The sequence below is a fragment of the Lolium rigidum genome, chromosome 4 (assembly GCF_022539505.1).
Source record: "Lolium rigidum isolate FL_2022 chromosome 4, APGP_CSIRO_Lrig_0.1, whole genome shotgun sequence".
NCBI lineage: Eukaryota > Viridiplantae > Streptophyta > Magnoliopsida > Poales > Poaceae > Lolium > Lolium rigidum.
This window is the reverse complement of record NC_061511.1, coordinates 173,348,218-173,370,824: the sequence shown is the minus strand read 5'-3', so window position 1 is coordinate 173,370,824 and position 22,607 is coordinate 173,348,218.

Genomic DNA, 22,607 nt, shown 5'->3' with positions numbered 1-22,607 from the left:
ATACTATCATAGTAATAGTTAACTTCATAATCTACAAGAGATCACAATCATAGCTTATACCAAGTACTACATGATGCACACACTGTCAACATTACATCATGGAGGAGGAATAGACTACTTTAATAACATCACTAGAGTAGCACATAGATGATATTCAACTAGATCACAAAGCTCATGATCACATAAAGATCACATGGGAGAGAGAGATGAACCACATAGCTACGGTAGAGCCCTCAGCCTCGGGGGAGAACTACTCCCTCCTCATCATGGGAGACAGCAATGGCGATGAAGATGGCGGTGGTGTCGATGGAGATGACTTCGGGGGCAATTCCCCGTCCCGGCGGCGTGCCGGAACAGAGACTTCTGTCCCCCGAAACGGAGTTTCGCGATGGCGGCGGCGTCCCTGGAGTCTTTCTGGAGTTTCGTCAATTGGTGTCGAAGATTTAGGTCAGGACGGCTTAAATAGGCGAAGAGGCGGAGTCGGAGGGGCCACGGGGGCTCCACACAACAGGGGGGCGCGCCCCCCCTGGGCCGCGCCGCCACCACATGTGGGGCCCCCAGGGCTCCCCTCTGGTCCCTCTCGGGCTCTCTGGAAGCTTCCGGGAAAAATAAGGTTATGGGCGTTGATTTCGTCCGATTCCGAGAATATTTCCTTTCTAGGATTTCTGAAACCAAAAACAGCGTAAAACGAGAACCGGCACTTCGGCATCTCGTCAATAGGTTAGTTCCGGAAAATGCATAAATATGACATATAATGTGTATAAAACATGTGAGTATCATCATAAAAGTAGCATGGAACATAAGAAATTATAGATACGTTTGAGACGTATCATTTACCTACTTCCTTCTATCTTAGAAGCAAACACTTGTGTCAACTGTGTGCATTGATTCTTACATACTTGCTTATTTGCATTCATCATATTACTTTGTATTGACAATTATCCATGAGATATACATGTTGAAAGTTGAAAGCAACTGCTGAAACTTAAGTCTTCCTTTGTGTTGCTTCAAAACCTTCTATTAAGAATCTATTGCTTTATGAGTTAACTCTTATGCAAGACTTATTGATGCTTGTCTTGAAAGTACTATTCATGAAAAGTATTTGCTATATGATTCAGTTGTTTAGTCATTATCTTTACCATTGCTTTGAATCACTTCATTCATTTCATATGCTTTACAATAGTATTGATCAAGATCATGTTGGTAGCATGTCACTTAAAAAATTATCCTTGTTATCGTTTACCTACTCGAGGGCGAGTAGGAACTAAGCTTGGGGATGCTTGATACGTCTCCAACGTATCTATAATTTCTTATGTTCCATGTTAGTTTTATGACAATACCTACATGTTTTATTCATACTTTATATCGTTTTGATGCATTTTCCGGCACTAACCTATTAACAAGATGCCGAAGCGCCAGTTCCTGTTTTCTGCTGTTTTTGGTTTCAGAAATCCTACACAGGAAATATTCTCGGAATTGGACAAAACAAAAGCCCACGGCCCTATTTTCCACGGAGTCTTCAAGAACACCTAAGAGGAGTCAAGGAAGGGCAGCAGGGGACCCACACCCTATGGCGGCGCGGGTGGCCCCCTGGCCGCGCCGACCTATGGGGAGGGAGCCCCCTGGCTCCTCCGACTAAAGAACCGTCGCGAAAACCCTAAAGAACCGGACTATATTCCACGAAGAGTTCCGTAGCCGCCGCCATCGCGAAGACAAGTTTCGGGGGACAGAAGTCTCTGTTCCGGCACGCCGCCGGGACGGGGAATTGCCCCCGAAGTCATCTCCATCGACACCACCGCCATCTTCATCGCCGTTGCTGTCTCCCATGATGAGGAGGGAGTAGTTCTCCCCCGAGGCTGAGGGCTCTACCGGTAGCTATGTGGTTCATCTCTCTCTCCCATGTTGTGATCTTTATTTGATCATGAGCTTTGTATCACTATTAATCTATGTGCTACTCTAGTGATGTTATTAAAGTAGTCTATTCCTCCTGCATGATGTAAAGGTGACAGTGTGTGCATCATGTAGTACTTGGCGTAGGTTATGATTGTAATCTCTTGTAGATTATGAAGTTAACTATTACTATGATAGTATTGATGCGATATATTCCCCCTTTCATAGCTATTGGTGACAGTGTGTATGCTATGTTAGTACTCGGTCTAAACTGCAACGGTCTATTTTGCACTCTAGAGGTTACTTTAATATGAACTCCGGACGTTGTGGAGCTTGTTTACTCCGGCTTGAGGTGTGCTTTTATAGCCCTACACAATGAATGGTGTTTGTTATCCAACAAGACAGTGTTTGAAAGTAGCACAAGTGAAGAGAAGTTATTTATTTATGTGATCATTGTTGAGAGTGTCCACTAGTGAAAGTATGATCCCTAGGCCTTGTTTCTAAGCATTGAAACACCGTTTCCAACAAGTTCTGTTACATGTTTGCTTGCTGCCATTTTTATTTCAGATTGCAATTACTACTTACAATCATCCATATTACTTGTATTTCACTATCTCTTCGTCGAACTAGTGCACCTATACATCTGACAAGTGTATTAGGTGTGTTGGGGACACAAGAGACTTCTTGTATCTTAATTGCAGGGTTGCTTGAGAGGGATATCTTTGACCTCTACCTCCCCGAGTTCGATAAACCTTGGGTGATTCACTTAAGGGAAACTTGCTGCTGTTCTACAAACCTCTGCTCTTGGAGGCCCAACACTGTCTACAGGAATAGAAGCGTGCGTAGACATCACTTACTCTCACCCGCTCAGTCCTTATGGCCATGCCTCTGCATTTCCTCGCGGTTCTCCAGCTTCCGCTCTGGGCGCTATGCATCTTCATCCGTCGGTGCCACAGTTTTGTTTGGTGTGGCGAGGTGGAGGTCAGCGGGGGTCACTGCCTCTTCCCCTGGTCTCGGTTTTGCATGTTGTTGTAGTACGGGGACTTGGTATCTTCAACCTGCAGTTATTCGATTGCACGCTGTGATGCCGCTTGCCATGGCCACGTTGGGCCAGTAACCCCCGCCCTTGATGATCGTATTGCTATTGACCTCCTTGTCGCGGCCTCCTTTGTCCACCTCGGCAACAGAGCTTGATGGTGCTTCCATGGAAGTTGGAAATCACGTTGGGGAACCCCAAGATGAAGGCATGATGAGGACAACAGCAAGTTTCTCTCAGTAAGAAACCAAGGTTTAATCGACCAGTAGGAGAAAGGCATGACTTCTGAAGGTGTTGCTAGCTGGCTATCGGCAGGGCGCACTACCGACATCGGCAACAACGTGGAACTTGCACACAACACAACCAAAATACTTTGCCCCAACTCACAGTGAGGTTGTCAATCTCACTGGTTTTGCTGAACACAAAGGATTAAACGTATCGAGTGGAAAGAGATGTTTGCAGTAATTAAAGAGAACAGTGCTTGCAGAAAGTAAACAGAACAGGATTGTTGTGGATGAATATATCAGTGTAAAGGAAAGGACCGAGGTCCACAATTCACTAGAGGGGTGATGACCCACAAGTATAGGAGGTGTATCATAGTACTTTCGATAAATAAGAGTGTCGAACCCAACGAGGAGAAGAAGGTGTTGACGAGCAATTTTGATCGAGGATTCACTGTAACACTAGCAAACAGGTTTGAATGGGTATTTGGTATTGCAGATGAATAAAGTACGAGCAAATAGAATGCAATACTAATAATTGCAGCAAGTGGTCGAATCCTATTTAGAGCAAAGGACAAGCCGGTTGTTTTACGTATGATGAACAAACGTTCCTGAGGACACACGGGAATTTCGTCAAGTGCTTTCGCTTCACATAGCTGAATAATATTCAATGGTTTGGTAAGTGTTGTGTGGGTGAACCTATGCTAATGCACTATCCCGTACTTGGACTAATGCATACTTGTGATTATACCTCTTGCAAGCATCCGCAACTACAAGAAAGTAATTAAGTTAAATCTAACCACATCCTTAAACTTTGAGATCCTACACTCCCTTGTGCACCGGTTTCCTAACGGGGGTTTGGGTTTCTGTCGCTCCCGCAACCCCACAATTAGTAGCTAAATACACGATGTATTCCCCTAGGCCCATAAAGGTGAAGTATCATGTAGTCGAAGTTCACATCATCACGTGCATGATACCACTAGAAGAATAGAACCACAACTTAAATATCAAATCATTGCATATTACTCAACATAGTTCCACTACTAACAACATGACTTCTCCCATGTCCTCAATAACTAAACGAACTACTCACGAGGCATCATATGGATCATAATCAGAGGTGATATAATGATGAATAACAATCTGGACATAAACCTTAATTCAATGGTTCCACTCAATAGCATCAACTACAAAGAGTAATCAACACCGGGAAAGTTTCCCCTATGAAATAGACAAGTATCAAACCCAAGGTGTTACAGTGGGACGGCGTGGAGATGGTGGTGATGATAGTGCTGGTGGTGGAGATGATGGTGATGATGATCCCGATGAAGTCCAGCTCGATGGCGGTGACGATGGCGATGATCTCCCGTCTCCGGGAAGGAATTTCCCCGACAGATTTCAGCCTGGCAGAGAGCTTTTCTCTCTCTCTCTGGTTCTCCGCCCCGTAGCGGCGGCGGAATATTTCTTTGGTCGCACCCCCGACCTTAGGTTTCCCGAGGGGCTGAAATACGCGAGAGGGCATCGTCAGAGGTGGGCCAGCGCGGCCACACCATGCCTAGGCGCGGCCTGAGGTGGGCCCATGCCTAGGGGTGGTTTGGAGCCCCCTGGCCCATCTTGGCCTCCCCTCCTGGCTTTCTCCGTCATCTGGAAAAATATGATTTTCTGTATCTTTGTTGGGAATTGTTGGTCTTCAGAAATATGGTGCCTTGACGGTCCTTTTTCCAGCAGATTCCTGTCTCCGGTGGTTAATTCTCCAATAATCATCAAACATGCAAAAAATAGATGGAATAACATAAGTATCACCTCTTAATATGAAATATATCAATGAATAACAGTAAATTATGATATAGAATAGTGATGCAAATTGGACGCATCAACTCTCTCCCCCCCCCCAAGCTTAGACCTCGCTTGTCCCCAAGCGAAACTGAACTTAGTGAACCAGACCACGGGTTTATGGGGTGAAGTGTCGATAAAAAATACAAACAAGAAGCATCATACTTACCAATACACAAGTCATTATAGACATCAACTTCTTCTTATATAATTCAACTTGCAATGAGTAAGGAATCACTAAATAGAGGTGCATAGAAGAAATCATAATTGATGATGGAAAACTTTTGTTCTTGGTCAGAGAAAAAATAACAAATTGTACTTATCTTTCGAGCAGATTCTTTATATTAGATCTTATTGCAGAAATCACATGCTCAATCATTGCAATCTCTTTATAATCATAGATAGCTTTCAGAGTTATATTCATTCAGATAAAAGCATTGTGCTACACAAGGAAGAATAAAACAGAGGATTGAACGGATCAACATATATAAATGGTTGGATCACAACAACTCAAATGCTTGTTTGAGGTGGAGGGAAATAGGTTTACTCACTCAACATAAAAGTAATAGAAAGGCCCTGCGCAGAGGGAAGCAAGATTAATCATGTGCTAGAGCTTTTTGTTTTAAATGCAATAGGAGTGTTGAAAATGTATATTTTGAGAGGTATGCATGTCTATGTCAACGGTAGTGATAATTAATATGACTTATCATATAAGTTGCGTGCCTCAAGCCCATAATCCCATATACTATTAGCGCCCACAACCTTGTCTTACTTTAATAATCCAAAGATCTTCAACATATGCATATAGTTTCAACCAAGTATCGCAAAGGGGTACCTCCATGCCGCCTTTACAAAGGTCCAAAGAGATAAATCACATTTGATTTCTTGATTTTTATAAATCTCAACTTTAGACATCCATACCACGACAACATGGAAAACAGATGGTTGGACTCCTCGGATTAATGCTTTAAGCATTCAACGGTAATATTATCTCGCTTGAGATTTGAGGATTTAATTGTCCGGCTGAAACTTCCACCATGTGAGCATGGATTCGTTTGGCGGCCCTTTGCTCTTCTCTAACAAATAAGCATACTCCAATCTAGACATGCTGCGGTGACCCAGCATACCACTGCATGGTGTAGTACGCAAGTCGTTGACATAACACAAGTGAAACATCGTTCCACTCATATTACATCCCTCAGAGTGGTACAAAAAAAACATATGCGAGTCCAAGGCATGTCTATAGAAGGATACACAAACTATTTACAGAAGATCAACACATCCTCCTACTTACAGTGAGGTAAAACTTCAAATAAAGCTCCAAAAGAACAACTCGTAGTCTAACTTATCGCTACCGGCCTCAAGCTCTAGAGTTACTAGGCTTGCTATAGAACACTAGCTACTTAGGTGCTAGGATTAGGGAAATGGTTCCCTTCTATTACCAGTCTAGGTTTCCACTCTAACTGATGCAGTTGTTGACTCCAATAACTTCATTGTTTGGGTTCTTCATCTTGTTGCAGTTGACTCCTTTGTCTTCGAGTTCCACGGTAGTTTCTCGTTCGGTGACTCCATAACTAAGCAGGGGATTCAAAGAGGCGAGCTGAGGATCAGAAACTCAAAATGACAGATATACGTAACTGCTTACAGAGTTGGAGACACTTCCAAATATATAATATGTAACTTTTCTTGTACTCACATCCTTTGATTACTGCATTCTAAGCAGTTGTTCTAAACCATTCTCTCTGTTCTAGCTTGTTGGGTTTAACATGATCAAAGTTGTAGATCCCCTAACGGAACATGAACAAATGTCACTAAGGGCACCCACACCAGCACCAGCACCGGCTTCCCACTCTCCTGCATCAGCACTGGTTCCTGTACCAGCCCCGTTTACTGCATCTACCCAGCAGGCCCCTACATCAGCATCGGTTCCTATAGAGGCCCCGTATACTACACCTGCCCAGCAGGCTCCTGCATCAGCATGGTTCCTCTAGAGGCACCGTTTACTGCCCCTTCCCAACAGTCTCCTGCATCAGCACCGGTTCCTCTAGAGGCACCGTTTACTGCACCTGCCCAGCACTCTCCTGCATCAGAACCAGCTCGTGTACCATCCCAGGCTCCTGCACCTGCCCCAGCCAGATCACCGAGGTCTTAGCTCATTGTTGTGGCCACCCGTGTGGTGACCAAGACGCATCTGAAGGCTATGTTCATGAGTATATGATAGCAGAACTGCTCTTATCTTGATGTCTTCACTGCTCAAAGTCTCACATTGTTCAGTGCATTAGTGCCATTGACTAATTTTTGGTGGTATCTCTTGCTTTGAATCAGAAATTGCCTAAAAGTATCTCCAAGAATCTCAATGCCAGCCGAAGGGGCAAGATATCACTCGTCATGAAGAGTCAAGGTCTCACAATGGAGGAACGGTACTCCGTCAGTCCCACAGATGGCCGCTTGGCTGTTACTTCCAGGTGGAAAAAGTTAATTGACGGTGCCAAACTTCGCATTGGATCAAAGTTGAAGGTCAAGATCTTTCGATGCCGCTGTGACATGCTGGTCATAAAGTTCGCAGTTGTCTAGTTCTGTTGTCCCATGAGCCCTTAGCAAATGCATTTGTAATTATACTTATATAAGGTTATCTTATCTGAACTGCTAATTAACTGTATGGGTGGTAAAACTGTGGCAAGCTTTTGCTCTTAGCAAGTATGTATGTATGATCAGCTATTATGATAACTAATGTTTGTGTTCATCTTAATTTGCATTTCCATTTTAGAAAAAACTTAATTTGTATTTTGGTTGACGTGTTAGAGAACTATCAGATTGAACCCACAACATGATTCAAATAGATTCATTACACCGAGCCACATGTCTTGACCTTGCTATACACAACTTTCATTAATCGGTGCAAGAAGGCTTACCTGAGCTGCCTGAACCACAGCAGATTTGAATCCATCTTAGCTATCTAGAAATACAACCTTTGCAGAAAGAGGATTGCAACCTTCTTGATTTGAAGTATCATGCCCTTCTCTGATTTCAAAGAGGATTGGCAAAACTATTGCCACTAAAAAAAGGGAGTGACAAATATTTCAATTGGGGCTTCATCTGGCCATCTGGGCCATTGAATTATCCTGTTGGACGCCTTTTGACTCGTACAATTTCATCCCACTCCAAAACAGGAAAGTCCTATGCTTCGCAAAAACAAAAAACAAGGAGATTCAACATATAAGTTTGTTTATGTAAAAATAAAGATTTAATTAATCCGTTTGCAATAGCTCAGAGCGAAATACACTATTTATTGTCTGCAAAATAATCAAAATATCACATGTTTCTTGTACGGGGAGGCTGACATTGGGGACCCCTGAGCCAGCAACGTCATCAACGTTTTAAAGGCGGCAGGGGATCGAAAGAAAAATAAACCAAAAATCAGTTGGTAAAAAAAATCCAAGAAAAGAAACATTTATCGTTCTGAGAGGATGACATGCGGGACCCATGAGGCAGCAGCATCCTCAACGTTTATTGTTCATAGAGGCTGACATGTGGGACCCCTGAGCCAGCAGTGTCTTCAATGTTTTAAAGGTGGCAGGAGATCGAAAGAAAAATAAGCCAAAAATCAGTTGGAAAACAAAATCCAAGAAAAGAAACATTTACCCTTCTGAGAGGATGACATGCGGGACCCATGAGGCAGCAGCATCCTCAACGATTCCAAGGCGGCAGGGGATCAAAAGAAAAAGGAAATAGCCAGAAATTAATTAGGGGTAAAAAATAAATCCATCAAAGGAAACTTTTATCGTTCATAGATGATGATATGTGGGACCGACCTGCCAGCAGTGTCCTCATCGTTTCAAAGGGGCAGGGGATCAAAATAAAAAGGCAAATATCTAGAAATTAGGGGTAAAAAATAAATCCAACAAAGGAATCTTGTATTGTTCATAGAGAATGACATGCGGGACCCATGAGCCAGCAGCTTCCTCAACGTTTCAAAGGCGGCATGAGATCGAAAGAAAAAGCCAAGTGACCAAATATCAGGAGCCAAAAATAATCCAAGAAAATAAACTTTATTGTACATAGAGGATGACATGCGGGTCCCATTTTGTAGTAGCGGTCTCAATGTTTCAAATACGGCTTGAGATCACAAGAAAAAAGAAAGTAGCCAGAAATTAGGGAGTAAAAAAAACTCCAAGAAAAGAAAGTTGATTGTACATATAGGATGACATGCGGGTCCCATGAGTCAGCAGCTTACTCAATGTTTCCAACGCGGCAGGGGATCAAAAGAAAAAGGAAATAGCCAAAAATAAGAGGGTGAAAAAAATCCAAGAAAAAGAAACTTTTATAGTACATAGAGGATGACATGCGGGTCCCATGAGCCAGATGGTTCCTCAACGTTTTAAAGGCGGCATGAGATCGAAAGAAAAAGGAAAGTGACCAAATATCAGGAGCCAAAAATAATCCAAGAAAAGAAACTTTTATTGTTCATAGAGGATGACATGCGGGGCCCATGAGGCAGCAGCATCCTCAATGTTTTCAAGGCAGCATGTGATCGAAATAAAAAGGAAATAGCCAAAAATCAAAGGGTGAAAAATAATCCAAGAAAAAAAACTTTTATTGTACATAGAGGATGACATATGGGCCCCATTTTGCAGCGGCGGTCCCAACGTTTGAGAGGGGGCATGCGATCAAAAGAAAAAGGCAAGTGACCAAATATCAAGTGCCAAAAATAATCCAAGAAAAGAAACTTTTATTGTACATAGAGGATGACATGCGGGTCCCATTTTGAAGTAGCAGTCTCAATGTTTGAGAGGTGACATGAGATCGAAAAAAAAGTGACCAAATATCAGGAGCCAAAAATAATCCAAGAAAATGAACTTTTATTGTACATAGAGGATGGCATACGAGTCCCATTTTGCAGCAGCAGTCTCAACGTTTCAGAGGCGCCACGGGATCGAAAGAAATAAGTCAAGTGACCAAATATCAGGTGCCAAAAATAACTCAAAGAAAAGAAACTTAATTATACATAGAGGATGACATGCGTGTCCCATTTAGCAGCAACGGTATCAACATTTCAGAGGCGGCACAAGATCGAAAGAAAAAGCCAAGTGACCAAATATCATGTGCCAAAAAATAACTGCAAGAAAAGAAACTTGATTGTACATAGAGGATGACATGCGGGTCCCATTGTGCAGCAGCGGTCTCAACGTTTCCAAGGGGACACGGGATCAAAAGAAAAAGGAAATAGCCAGAAATCAGGTGCCAAAAATAACTCCAAGAAAAGAAACTTGATTGTACATAGAGGATCACATGCGGGTCCCATTTAGCAGCATCGGTATCAACATTTCAGAGGCGACACAGGTTCGAAAGAAAAAAGGCAAGTTACCAAATATCAGGTGCCAAAAATAACTCCAAGAAAAGGAACTTGATTGCACGTAGAGGATGACATGAGGGTCCCATTTTGCAGCAGCGGTCTCAACGTTTTCAAGGCGACACAGGCACTACAAGAAATTGGCCATAATATGACGTTTTTTTATGACTGGAAATCAAAATGTCATAGCTTTATGACGTTCCTAGCTTTGACCGTCGTTATATCGTGACGTTATTGGGCAAAAACGTCATTGGCAATTTAGGTCAAAACGTCATTAGCAAAATTAAGTGGCCTACGACGTTTTTCCACTGCCGATTGCGACAAATCAATAACGTCATTGGCATTTGGCTCAATACAATGGTGCGGGACTCAGCCGTTGTTTGCCATCCATGAAGCACACATTTGGAGAATATGTGAACATTATTATTAATTTTTTTGCGAGATATAAAATTTTGAACTTGTTATTATTAAAAGAAAATGAGCGAATTGTACACACCATAGGACATCCAAATTTAGCCACTCTATTATGGGACCCCAAAACTTGGGTCCCGATATCAGTCACATTCGTTGGATTAGTCCATAGTTAAACTTGTCTACGAAAATACGCCGGCGGGATCGAAATTTAGACTGCCACCCGCTCCATTTCCCGCTGCAAAACAAAAAATTCGTTTAAGTCCCGCCCAGTGTGGGAGGCCCACACCCACCCGCGGGCGAGCAAAATTTTCGTTCAAGTCCGGTCCACTCAGCCGCGCGGAACGAAACTCTACCTCATTCTCCCATCTAGCTCTACGCCACCGCCGCCGCCCATCGCGAGGAGAGGACCTCAACAGCAGCCGTCCCCCTTTAGATTCCCCTCGCGAGCCAGCTCCCCTCCTCTCCTCCGGCTCCCTATCGCCGCGCGCTGGCCTTTTCGGTCTTCAACGCCGACGGCAGCAACGCGATCTACGCCGCCTAGCTCGCATGATCGACGGCAGCAGCATCCTCCACGCCCTCGGCGAGAAGGCCAGAGCCAGCCAGTTCCGCCGCATGATCGACGTCATCGACAAGGACGGCGACGGACTCATCACCTTCGACGAGTTCATGGTATGGTGGCCTAAGACGGTGCATGCTTCGCCAAATCTTGAGGCTCCAAGATCCCCTCCCCTGTTTCTCGTTTTCGTGACCGACGAGGCTGCAACGACCTATCTCTGTCCCTTTTTCCCTAATGCCACATCGTCTCTTGCTCAATTCGTGCTGAATCTGTGCAGGAGCCGACGATCCCGATCTCTAGGAACCCTCAAGGTGATGCATCTCTTCAACTGTCGTGAAGCTGAGCACTTCAACCTCAAGGTGAGCGACGCTGCACAGGTTGTACGACGGCCACAGTGGACACCTCTTGGACGTCAACAAGAGCGCCATCGCCATCGACCCCTCAGCTCGGACGGAACATCTGTCCGTCGCCCCACCAGCAAGCTGCAAGGTGAGGCCATTTGATCCCTCCTTTCTGTTATGTTTCCAATCTTGTCAGTCAGTTTTCAGTTAGCAGTTTCAGTTAGCTGAATAAGGATCGGTTCAGTGTGCCTGTACGCTGGCGATCCAGTAGTATTTCCCTTTGGTTCATGCCGTAGTTGTAGGCAGCCCGATCACAGCGTGGGATGGCACGTCGTGCATGATCGCAAGCTGCGCGTAGTGGAGGTTGAGGTCGAGCGACTGTGGGATGGCGCAGTCAGTAGGACTCGGTCGAGGCTCCAGGTTTTTAGCGAGGTTCAGTTGTAACCGATCGCATGTGAATAAAAGGAAAGAGAACCAGAAAAGCCGATACGATTTTACGGCACAAATTCTGTCTTTGTCTCTCTTACTGATTAAGATTTACCCCAAAACTAACATCTGGTATCAGAGCGAGAACGAGAGGAGGGACCATGTCGGGGACGGGCGGATCAAGGACGCCGGGCGGCACGCCGCGCACGACGGAGCGCACGGGAGATCGTTCCGTCACGCCAGCGCGATCAAGGCCACGAAGCCGCGGCAGGAGCATCCGCCGTCGCGACAACGAGATCGTCGTCCACGAGCGCACGGTGCAGGAGAGGGTGTACACCGGCGGCAACGTCACCTGGCCGACCCTCACGGCCACGAACTACGTTGAGTGGGCCCTCGTGATGCAGATCAACATGGAGGCCAACTTCATCTGGGAAGCGGTGGAGGGAAATCCCTCCAGCCACGCCAACGACAAGGCCGCCCTCGCCGCGCTCCTCAAGGCCGTTCCCCCAGAGATGGTGGGCGCCCTTGCGACGAAGGGCACGGCGAAGAACGCTTGGGAGGCGATCAAGACCATGCGCCTTGGAACGGATCGGGTCCGGCAGGCCACGCTGCAGCGCCTCTGGAAGGAATTCGAGCAGATCACCTTCCACGCCAACGAGACCATCGATGCCTTTGGCATGCGGATCACGAGCCTCGCCAACAACCTGCGATCCCTCGGCGACACCCTGGAGGAGGTGAGGATCGTGCGTAAGATCCTGCGCGTCGTCCCCAAGGATTACTCACAGATGGCTTGTTCGATCGAGACGTTACTCGATCTGAACGCCCTCTCTGTTGAGGAACTCATTGGGCGACTGCGTTCCTTGGAGGGACGTGGCAGCGACACGCTGGCGCAAGGTGCAAACGGCACCCTGCTTCTCACGGAGGAGGAGTGGGAGGCCCGGCGAAGGCAGAAGGAGCAAGGTCAAGGCTCGGGCGGCGGCGGCCATGGCCGCAAGAAGGGGAAGCCCAAGCCAAAGAACGGCAGCGATCGCACCGGCGAGCGAGACATGTCTAAGGTAAAGTGCTATAATTGTAACAATCTTGGACACTTCTCGAAGCAGTGCACGGAGCCAAGACGCGAGCGCAAGCAACAGGCAAACCTGGCCCAGGGTCAAGAGGAGGAGCAATCGCTTCTCCTGACGAGCCTCTGCGCGCTGACGGTGACCACGGAGTGCACAAGCCCGGAGCAGCATGTGCTCCTGAACGAAGAGCGCTCCAAGGCAAAGGCGGGGAACACGGACGGCGCCTGCGACACCGCATGGTTCCTGGACACTGGCGCCAGTAACCACATGTGCGGCCGGCGCGAGTTCTTCACCAAGCTGGACACCGGCGTGTGCGGATCTGTCAAGCTCGGCGACGACACGTCCGTGGAGATCGAGGGACGCGGCTCCATACTGTTCCAGTGCCGGAACGGTGAACACCTTGCTTTGGAGTAGGTCTACCTCATCCCTCGCCTCCGCAGCAACATCGTCAGCCTCGGTCAACTGGACGAGGTCGGCTTCGACACCCATATCCGCCATGGGCTGCTGCGCCTACGTGACACCGATGGACGGCTCGTTGCTCGCGTGCAACGCAATCGCGTCCGCCTGTACGTGCTCTACCTCGACCTGGCACAACCGGTGTGCCTCGCCGTGCACGGCTCGGAGGACGCCTGGAGGTGGCATGCGCGGTACGGCCACATGCACTTCCAGGCACTGCGTCAACTCGCACGACGGGACATGGTGCACGGCCTCCCACTGCTGGAGGAGGCCGATCGTCTCTGCGACGCTTGCCTCGCAGGCAAGCACAAGCGAGCACCGTTCCCGCGGGAGGCGTACAATCGAGCAGCTGAGAAGCTCGGTTTGGTGCACGCTGATCTCTGTGGCCCGATTGACCCGCCAACGCCTGGAGGTAAACGGTACTTCCTCCTGCTTGTTGATGATCACAGCAGGCATATGTGGCTGCACCTGCTAGCAAGCAAGGACCAGGCCGGGGCAGCGATCAAGCGGTTTCAGGCTGAGGCAGAGCTGGAATCTGGGCAGCGGCTGAGGATGCTGCGCACGGATCGGGGAGGTGAATTCACCTCCAAGGAGCTTGGCGAATACTTCGCCGGAAACGGCATCAAGCGGCAGCTGACGGCCGCGTACACGCCACAGCAAAACGGTGTGGTTGAACGGCGCAACCAAACCGTCGTGGGGATGGCTCGATCCCTACTCAAGGCGAAGGGGGTCCCAGGAGAATTCTGGGGTGAAGCGGTCACCACAGCTGTATACCTCCTGAACCGCGGCGTCACGAAGAGCGTCGACGGCAAGACACCTTTCGAGGCCTGGCATGGACGGAGGCCGAGCGTCAAGCACCTACGCGTGTTTGGCTGTGTGGCACACGTGAAGAACACACGGCCCAACCTCAAGAAGCTGGAGGATAGGAGCACGCAAATGGTGCTCTTCGGCTACGAGCCTGGTAGCGCTGCGTATCGAGTGTACGACCCAGTCGCTCGACGCGTCTAGGCCTCCCGCGACGTCGTCTTCGACGAGGACTCGTCCTGGGACTGGTCCGGAGCGCTGTCAACGGATGGGCGGCGCGGCGAGCTGGAGAGCTTCGCTGTCGAGTACTTCTGCGACCAGTCCAGCCCGAGCTGGAACGCGACGCGCCCAGAGCACGCTCTGGACACCGGCGTGAACAGCGGAGCGCGCTCTGAGCCCGGCAGCGCACGGACAAGCTTGCTCATCGTCAACGCCTGCGACGCCAAGAACGCCGCCACCTCCACAGGCGGAGATTGTCTCGCCACCAACGGATGCCTCACTGCCGTCTCCCGGTGAGGAGGCCCCACGACGCTACCGCACCCTCCAGAACCTGTTCGACACAACGGTCACTGTCGAGCCGGAGTACAGCCTTATGTGCTTGCTCCTCCACGATGAACCAGCGAGTTTCGCTGAGGCGGAGAAAGTGCAGGGGTGGCGCGACGCAATAACGAGGAGATGGAGAGCATTGAGGCGAACAAGACCTGGGAACTTGGCAAGCTACCCCCGGGCAAACGCGCCATCGGTCTCAAATGGGTTTACAAACTCAAGCGAGATGCGAATGGCGAAGTGGTGAAGCGCAAGGCACGGCTCGTCGCAAAGGGCTATGTGCAGCGGCAGGGGATAGACTTCGAGGAAGTCTTTGCTCCCGTCGCAAGAATGGAGACGGTGCGCATGCTAATTGCCCTCACTGCTCACCGCGGATGGGCAATCCACCACATGGACGTCAAGACCGCATTCTTGAATGGAGACCTCCTTGAGGAGGTGTACGTCGAGCAGCCCCCCGGTTTCACCGTCGACGGCGAGGAACACATGGTTCTTCGCCTGAAGAAGGCTCTATACGGGCTACGCCAAGCCCCGAGGGCGTGGAACGCAAAGCTGGACGCCAGCCTGCGCACCCTCGGCTTCGAGCGCTGCAAGCAAGAGCACGCAGTCTACCGTCGCGGTGAAGGGGACTCACAGCTGCTCGTCGGGGTCTATGTCGACGACCTGATCATCACGGGCTCATCTGATGCAGGGATCACGAACTTCAAGCAAGAAATGACCAAGCTCTTCAAGATGAGCGATCTTGGCGCGCTCAGCTACTACCTGGGCATAGAAGTGCAGCAGAAGGGCGGCCTGATCACGCTCAACCAGGCCACCTATGCCAAGAAGCTGCTGCAAAAGGCAGGGATGGGGGACGCCAATCCCTGTGCCACTCCGATGGAGTCCCGCTTGAAGCTCAAGACCGGCGATGGCGAGCCGGTGGACGCCACCTTCTTCCGCAGCATCGTTGGGAGCCTCCGGTACCTCGTCCACACGAGGCCTGACATAACCTTCGCGGTTGGCTACGTCAGCCGTTTCATGGAGGCTCCGACGACGACACACCTTGCTGCGGTGAAGCACCTGCTGCGTTATATAGCAGGGACACTGAACTTCGGCGTTCAGTTTGAGAAGGGACAAGGAGAACCGAAGCTGCTTGGCTTCAGCGACGCCGATCACGCCGACGATGTCGATGACCGGAAGAGCACAACGGGTATGTTGTTCTTCCTTGGTCGAAGCCCAATCAGCTGGCAGTCGCAGAAACAACGGGTGGTGGCCGCATCGTCCTGCGAGGCAGAATACATCGCGGCCTCTACCACTGGTTGCCAAGGACTTTGGCTCAGCAGACTCCTCGGAGAACTGCTGAACAACGAGGTGCGTGCGCCGATGATCTTGGTGGACAACAAGTCGGCAATATCGCTCTGCAAGAACCCCGTGCTGCACGACCGTAGCAAACACATCGACACCAGGTATCATCTCATTCGAGACTATGTCGAGAAAGGTGAACTGGAGGTTGAGTACGTCCGCACGGAGGAGCAGCTAGCAGACATCCTGACGAAGGCTCTCGGGCGCATCCGCTTCCAGGAACTGAGAAGCAAAATCGGCATGTCTGAGAAGATGTGACTACAAGATTGGGGAGGTGATTTGTTATGTTTCCAATCTTGTCAGTCAGTTTTCAGTTAGCAGTTTCAGTTAGCTGAATAAGGATCGGTTCAGTGTGCCTGTACGCTGGCGATCCAGTAGTATTTCCCTTTGGTTCATGCCGTAGTTGTAGGCAGCCCGATCACAGCGTGGGATGGCACGTCGTGCATGATCGCAAGCTGCGCGTAGTGGAGGTTGAGGTCGAGCGACTGTGGGATGGCGCAGTCAGTAGGACTCGGTCGAGGCTCCAGGTTTTTAGCGAGGTTCAGTTGTAACCGATCGCATGTGAATAAAAGGAAAGAGAACCAGAAAAGCCGATACGATTTTACGGCACAAATTCTGTCTTTGTCTCTCTTACTGATTAAGATTTAGCCCCAAAACTAACACTTTCCGATGTTCTTTCACAAGTGCTTCAGCGTGCGTTTAAACTGATGGTGCTCCAGGTGGCGTCAGTGTAGTTGAACTGCTATGAGCTATTGATGTCAAACCTACACTGCAGTATAGTTGCTTAATCTATTTGCCATTTCTCCTTTACTAGCTGGGCTTACTTTCCAATATTTGTTTTCCTGTATTCTAATATTATTGTGTGCAATCGATTTACCTTGTTCGGTTTGCTAACTAGGTTATGTTATGCAATAATTGGAAGTTTCCTGTCAAATTGAGGCGCATTTGATGTTGATGTGCATTAGTGCATATGCATTCTGTTTAGTTTTGCTTTCTAGTCATGATTATGGGATGTTGAACATGGTGCATATATGAAATGCTGCTTCTCAAGCAATTTCTACCAGACAACTGTTGAGATAGATCCACTGATGGCAGATTTCTTGTGTCAGACAAAAAATCTATTTTCTGCTACCATAGATAGCAAATACGAAATATTTTCAGAACTCTACCGTGCAATGTCAAGTTGGAGTTTTACTGGTAGCATTCATCTTCTGCTATCAAAGTCTATGTGGTAACCTGCAAGTTAATTTATTCTATCCACACAACAAATATATTGTGTTTGCCTTGAGATTATGTTACATATAGCAGTGGCATAGATCTGTCAAAGTCTATGTGGTAACAAGCAGTGGCTTAATTGTAGTCTTGCTCCTGTTTTGGGTTCGGTGAATGCAATGTTTCTATATATATATATGCAAAACATTTGCAATGTTACTAGCATAGGTCTACAGAACATTCAATTGTTTCTATATACGATGTAATATATCTACAGCTAAAGTTCCTTATCCATTTTGTTACAGCACTGGGTAGTATGCATGTATGGGAATATTACAGGCCATTATCTGGTATCTGGGGAAGCTATTTCCTTTAGTGGTTGTGATGATCATCAGATATATCATCAGTAAGTTCTAATCTGATTCATTTTCTTGTAATAATAGTTAGTATTATAATCAATATTTGATATTCTTCTGCAACTATCTCTTTTTCTACAGTACTTGTTCTCCCAAGTTTTATTTGGCTCAAGTCTCATGTCTGTACATATTATACATCATGATGTAATTATTTCATGCTAATATTTAATTGGCCATTACTACTTGGTTTTACCTGCAGCAGCATCCTTGAAGCTTGGTAGCACCTACCTCGCCTGGTTGTTCTTGCATACCTGGTGGAGTGTGTGATGCAACTGAAGCCATGGCACAAGATTCTCAGTGTTAAGCTCACCGTGCTGTAACTAAAGCAGCGCTGTCTTTACCGGATTAGGTAAGTCTTCTGTCTATACCATTCTCCTCTTTGTTTCTTGCTTGATGGGTCATGATGCCATGCATTATTTTTGAGTCAAATCCCTATTTGATATGGAAGCTAATATCTGAATAGCTTTGTATTGGGATCTGGTCGATCTTATATGATATTACTTCATGATGTAAGTGCTAAGTCATACTGATATGTGTAGAAAGGAAACTATTGTACCTTAGTTCTCTCTCTGAGAGGTATCAGCCTTAATTCTAAAATTAAATGTTAAATTATGGATGTTTCCTGATGCTACTGTATGTTTTGTTTGAACAAGGATAGAGAATAACTTAAAAGTTTCCTGCTGCACTACTGTGTGTACTTCATGATCTATGCAAATGATGTTTTCATTGATTATTCTAATATAAAATGTTAAGTTATAGTTGTTCCCGAATGCTACTGTATGATTTGTTTGACCAAGGACAGAGAATAACTTGAAAGTTTCCTGCTGCACTAGCGTGTGTTCTTCATGATCTATGCAGACTATGTTTTCATTGATTATTGAGCACCCATGGTTCATCTTGGAGCTCCCCCTATATTTTCTCTTGTAGTCTTGTCTGTAATTAATGACATACTTTTTAGTTTCTCACTTCTTTATTGTACCAGCATTCGCATTTTATGAGGTACCCCATTGCTTCAGTTACGTGGAGTCTCTATGATTCAAGTGTTAATGATATCTGTGTAAAGTTCTTGTTATCGGACAATGTACCATGAGTAATATGCTCATTTGTGCTCAGATGCTAAAAATATTCATTGGTTGCATGATATTTTCCTTTGGATGTTTGTTTTTGTGCAGGATGGATGGATGGGCCTATGACAGATTCTTGTTCTTGGACCGGTCGTGATAGTCAACTGCTGGGATGCAATGTTGGAAGGTGTTGTGCTCACAGGGAGAACATGTTGCTGTGTCGTTGGTGGAGCGGAGAGATCCTGATGATGCAGCATTAAGAAGGCGACCTGGAGATTGGGTTAGTTATGACAGCCGAGTCAGGCTGTCTGGAATGGCATGCTTTGGTTCTTATGATTTGACTCAATAGATGTTGCGTGTTGTAATAGTCTTGCCGGTTTGTTTTCATTATCCTTTGGATTCAGCTGCAGCCTCGTCATTCTTGTATGTGTTTTTTGGAAAAATACTGGAATAGACTTCATGTATTCATCTTTTGGCGTCTAAATATTATGAGATCGTGTGAAATAAATGCTGACAAGTGGGACCAATGGGAAAATGGAACTTGACACGTGGGGTCTCTATATGTAATTGGCCAAAAAAAATAAGCTAAAAGGCTGAGGTAATTGGGCCAGTTACGGGCCAAGGCCCAACAAAGCCGAAAAAAATAATCAGAACTAATGGGCTCAGCCCACATAAGGAGCTGAATGGACCGGGCTGAATTCAGATAATGACGTTTCTAATTTGTCACAATTTTGCCACGTCGGATTGCCTCGCTGGACTCGGGGGCAGGTGCCCATGACGTTTTGGGAACGTCATGCCGTCAGTGACATTTTAAAACGTCACAAAGCTCTACGACATTTTCAAGTGGAACGTCTTAAGCGATCCACTGCTGACTCCCAGCTTTCGACGTTTTGAAAAGCGTCACCGTAACGTCACAAGTAGCCATTATTGACGTTTCAGTGACACCTTTATCTTGTCAACTTATGGCAGATTTCTTGTAGTGGGGATCAAAAGAAAAAGGAAGTAGCCAGAAATCTGGGGGTCAAAAAAATCCAAGAAAAGAAAGAGTTTTCGTTCATAGAGGATGACATGCGGGACCCATGATCCTCCATCATAAACGGTTCGATCGGAGAGCATTGAACGAGATGGCGCGATCGAGAAGAAAACAATGCTAGAGAGGCTACCATATGGGGCTTACATCCCTGGGCGGTGCGGATTTGCGTTGACTCGGCCGACGCACCCGAGAATTCATCATGCACCACGTCCCGGGCCACCATACGCGATTTTTTCCACGTTTTCATTGGGCTAGGTGGCCTGAAAAACAAGAAAAAAAAGTTTTGACATGCACCACGAAGAGAGCAAAAATCGTCGGCCATGGTGCATCAGCAACCACGGTGCGATTTCAACTTCGTCGGCTATGGCAACTTTTCTTGTAGTGTATGCATTTTACATGCATCATAAAGCAATATAGGTTCAATACTGAAATCATGTCACTCGGGCCCTAGTAACAAGCATTAAACATACTCCCTCTGTCCACAAATAAGTATACATGCGGGTTTTCCAAGATAAATTATGAAGTGGAGTGAAAATACATTGGGAACATTCATCTCTCCTCTTTAATTCTTTCACCTCCAATAAACTAAATGCTTGTAGAAAACAAGAACATGTGCTTAATATTATTGGGTTTGATTTTCGTGCGATGAGAGAGAAGCAATTAAAGTGAATTGGGAAGATAGGAGTACACTCTTTTGTGAACAAAGTTTAGCGCTAGATGTCCAATTATTTGAGGATGGAGGGAGTAGCAAAGATGTACCAACACTCATACATGAATATCCTCAAGATAAACACCTGAAATCTCGATACATATGGATGATTACATGACCAATCTCATCCCAACCCCATCCACCTCTTAGGCCTATAGAGAACTACTGACTCATGATGATGGAGAGTAAGCACATAGTTGTTGGTGATGACGTTGGTGGCGGTGATGGTGAAGAAGCCCTCGAAATCCCCCTCTCTAGGGTGGAGATCAAGATCAATCTGACCCCTGAAACGAAGATCATGGTATTGGCGGCGCTCTGTTTCGAAAAAAGCTCCATGCTTCTGGAGGGGTGTAGGTTTTTAGGGTATATAAGGGAGTACGCGAAGGGAGGAGGCGAGGTGATGTTCGAGGGCCAAACGGACCATGGTGGTGCGCCTAGGGCAGGGGGCACACTACCCATGCTCATTTGTGCCTCATGGCCCCTCTCGTGTGATCCAAAGATCCATGCCCATTCATTTGGTGAAAAACTTTCGTGGTACTTTTTCCCGATTTTATTTCCTCGAAAACAGACAGAAAGAAGACTTTTGCTAAAAAGAGTGTCAGATTCAGGCAGTTTTATCCAAGTATGATGAGATCCCGGAGCAAATCTTTGCGCAAAGTGCTTGGAAAAGTAGATACATTTGAGATGTATCACCTGGTTACCGACCAAGAGCCTCGTGAAATGATGATGTGGGAGGCAGGCGATGGTTGCTCCTAGCACGTGGAGGTGCACTCCGACGTTAAAGGTCGGATGACCTCACGGCCGGTTGGGAGCAATTTGCCCGTGTGCACGACCTGCAGCAAGGCCACTTCTTGGAGCGCAGATACTGCAGGGAGGGCGACGAGCTCACCATCAAGGTGTTCAACGACACCGATGAGGAATAGGCCACGAACGGCGCCGCAAGGAGTAGTTTTTTAGGGTCCTTTAAAATTAGGTTATGCCCCTCCATTGTGGAAGATAGTTTTAAATTTTATTGCAACCAAAACTCTGATTCATCTTGGTACCATGAATCATTGGCTTTCCTAACAAACTGTAACAATCCCAAAAACAACAATTGAAATCACTCTGATAGGCCATGTCAAACTTCAAATTAAATGGTAATACAAAGAGCACGAGCTACCTGCACTTCCGACGAGGTAGGAGAAGGAGAACATGGCCACGACATGATCGAATTCTCATCCTCGTCGGTGTACCCGCTACGACCAGACATTGAGGACTATTTCACACATGCAATCTCAAGGAAACAATTAGGGTGGACGGGGAAGGAGCGGAGCTCTTACGAAGCAATACTAGCAATTGGTGCGACCGTTCGTCGGGCTATCGGGCTACTGTGGTGGAACAAATCCCGGACGTCGTGGGCACCGGATCCGCGTGCAGCGGACCTGCCTGCGGTGGGTATTACCTCGATGTACAATGCGTGCAGACGAAGCTAGTGTTGGAGCCTTGGTGACATAGGCATCCCCAATGGGCCTGCCAAAGATAATACCCGGGGTTTACTGAAGGCCCACAAGTCGGACAATATGAAGTTCGGAAGCCCAGTTAGCATTAAGGAAAGTTAGAGTTGTATTAGGAAATATAGAGACTTGTAATTTTACGGGCTGAACTCAGAAAGTCTCCCGGAATCTGTAATCTTGTGTAACACGGTATCCTCGGCTCCGCCTGCTATATAAGGGGGAGTCGAGCACTAGTAGGAAAACCCTTATAGGCAAAGCTTAGTTCTGTGGCGCACCGTTTTGAATGCGCCACAGAAACTTATTTTGTGGCGCACCAGGAAGTGTGCGCCACAAAAATAGCTTATTTTTGTGGCGCATGGCTGAACCGTGCGCCACAGAAATTATGTGGGGCCCACATTCTGCCACCAC